The sequence below is a fragment of the Leuresthes tenuis genome, unplaced genomic scaffold (assembly GCF_036924035.1).
Source record: "Leuresthes tenuis unplaced genomic scaffold, fLeuTen1.0.hap1 SCAF_241, whole genome shotgun sequence".
NCBI lineage: Eukaryota > Metazoa > Chordata > Actinopteri > Atheriniformes > Atherinopsidae > Leuresthes > Leuresthes tenuis.
The window spans coordinates 20,001-22,500 of record NW_027325595.1 but is presented as its reverse complement, the minus strand read 5'-3'; positions in this window follow the sequence as shown (position 1 = coordinate 22,500).

Below are 2,500 nucleotides of genomic sequence, written 5' to 3'. Positions count from 1 at the left end.
CAGATTCTCCCTCCTCCCGAGAGCCAGGGTGATGACTATGGAGCCCAGCAATGGCCCCTGGTACGTGTCTGAGCCCCAAAGAACATCACCCGATATCGGGCTTGGCTTCAATCTGTCAAACTCTGTTTCCTAAAAACCAGGTTTCTGAAATCGGGCAGGTGGTAATTTCCTCAGACTCCAATTACCTCGTCGGACGGGAGAAGGGGCCTTCGACGCACTCCGCCCATCTCCCCTTCTCCCGTCTTGAAACAGAAATTTTTCTGAATTTTTCGCCTGGCGCCCCTGGTACTTTTAGACACTTTGTCATTTTTCTGACTTTTTGAGCTGGTGCCCCTGGTATTTTTAGACACTTTGTCATTTTTCTGCCTTTTTTTGAGCTGGCGCCCCTGGTATTTTTAGACACTTTGTCATTTTTCTGACTTTTTGAGCTGGCGCCTCTGGTACTTTTAGACACTTTGTCATTTTTCTGACTTTTTGAGCTGGTGCCCCTGGTACTTTTAGACACTTTGTCATTTTTCTGCCTTTTTGAGCTGGTGCCCCTGGTATTTTTAGACACTTTGCCATTTTTCTGACTTTTTGAGCTGGCGCCTCTGGTACTTTTAGACACTTTGTCATTTTTCTGCCTTTTTTTGAGCTGGCGCCCCTGGTATTTTTAGACACTTTGTCATTTTTCTGCCTTTTTGAGCTTGCGCCCCTGGTACTTTTAGACACTTTGTCATTTTTCTGCCTTTTTGAGCTGGTGCCCCTGGTATTTTTAGACACTTTGCCATTTTTCTGACTTTTTGAGCTGGCGCCCCTGATACTTTTAGACACTTTGTCATTTTTCTGACTTTTTAAGCTTGGGACCCTTGTACTTTTGGAAACTCTCTCATTTGTTCTGACTTCAGCTCCTGCCCCATGTATTATTCCAGGCTCCCCTGCCTGCACAGCCTCCCCACACTCAAGCAGCCCTCCCCGGTGTCACACACACACACACACACACACACACACACACACACACACACACACACACACACACACACACACACACACACACACACACACTCTCTCACAAGCCCCTTGGTTCTTCATGATGCTCAGTAAAAGAGCCAGGCCTCCCTGCCTGCACAGCCTCCCCACACTTAAGCAGCACTCCCCGGTGTCACACTCTTCTCCCAAGCCCCCTGGTGCTTCATGATGCTCAGTAAAAGAGCCAGGCCTCCCTGCCTGCACAGCCTCCCCACACTTAAGCACCCCTCCCCGGTGTCACACTCTTCTCCCAAGCCCCCTGGTGCTTCATGATGCTCAGGAAAAGAGCCAGGCCTCCCTGCCTGCACAGCCTCCCCACACTTAAGCAGCACTCCCCGGTGTCACACTCTTCTCCCAAGCCCCCTGGTGCTTCATGATGCTCAGTAAAAGAGCCAGGCCTCCCTGCCTGCACAGCCTCCCCACACTTAAGCAGCACTCCCCGGTGTCACACTCTTCTCCCAAGCCCCCTGGTGCTTCATGATGCTCAGTAAAAGAGCCAGGCCTCCCTGCCTGCACAGCCTCCCCACACTTAAGCAGCACTCCCCGGTGTCACACTCTTCTCCCAAGCCCCCTGGTGCTTCATGATGCTCAGGAAAAGAGCCAGGCCTCCCTGCCTGCACAGCCTCCCCACACTTAAGCAGCACTCCCCGGTGTCACACTCTTCTCCCAAGCCCCCTGGTGCTTCATGATGCTCAGTAAAAGAGCCAGGCCTCCCTGCCTGCACAGCCTCCCCACACTTAAGCAGCACTCCCCGGTCACACACTCCCTCCCTGGGCCCCTTGGTGCTTCACAACCCTACCCCTAAAGGAACCAGGCTCCCCTGACCTGGAACCCTGACCCGCACTTAAGCACCCCTCCCCGGTCACACACTTCTCTCCCAAGCCCCCTGGTGCTTCACAACCCTACCCCTAAAAGAACCAGGCTCCCCTGACCTGGAACCCTGACCCGCACTTAAGCACCCCTCCCCGGTCACACACTTCTCTCCCAAGCCCCCTGGTGCTTCACAACCCTACCCCTAAAAGAACCAGGCTCCCCTGACCTGGAACCCTGACCCGCACTTAAGCACCCCTCCCCGGTCACACACTTCTCTCCCAAGCCCCCTGGTGCTTCACAACCCTACCCCTAAAAGAACCAGGCTCCCCTGACCTGGAACCCTGACCCGCACTTAAGCACCCCTCCCCGGTCACACACTTCTCTCCCAAGCCCCCTGGTGCTTCACAACCCTACCCCTAAAAGAACCAGGCTCCCCTGACCTGGAACCCTGACCCGCACTTAAGCACCCCTCCCCGGTCACACACTTCTCTCCCAAGCCCCCTGGTGCTTCACAACCCTACCCCTAAAAGAACCAGGCTCCCCTGACCTGGAACCCTGACCCGCACTTAAGCACCCCTCCCCGGTCACACACTCCCTCCCTGGGCCCCTTGGTGCTTCACAACCCTACCCCTAAAAGAACCAGGCTCCCCTGACCTGGAACCCTGACCCGCACTTAAGC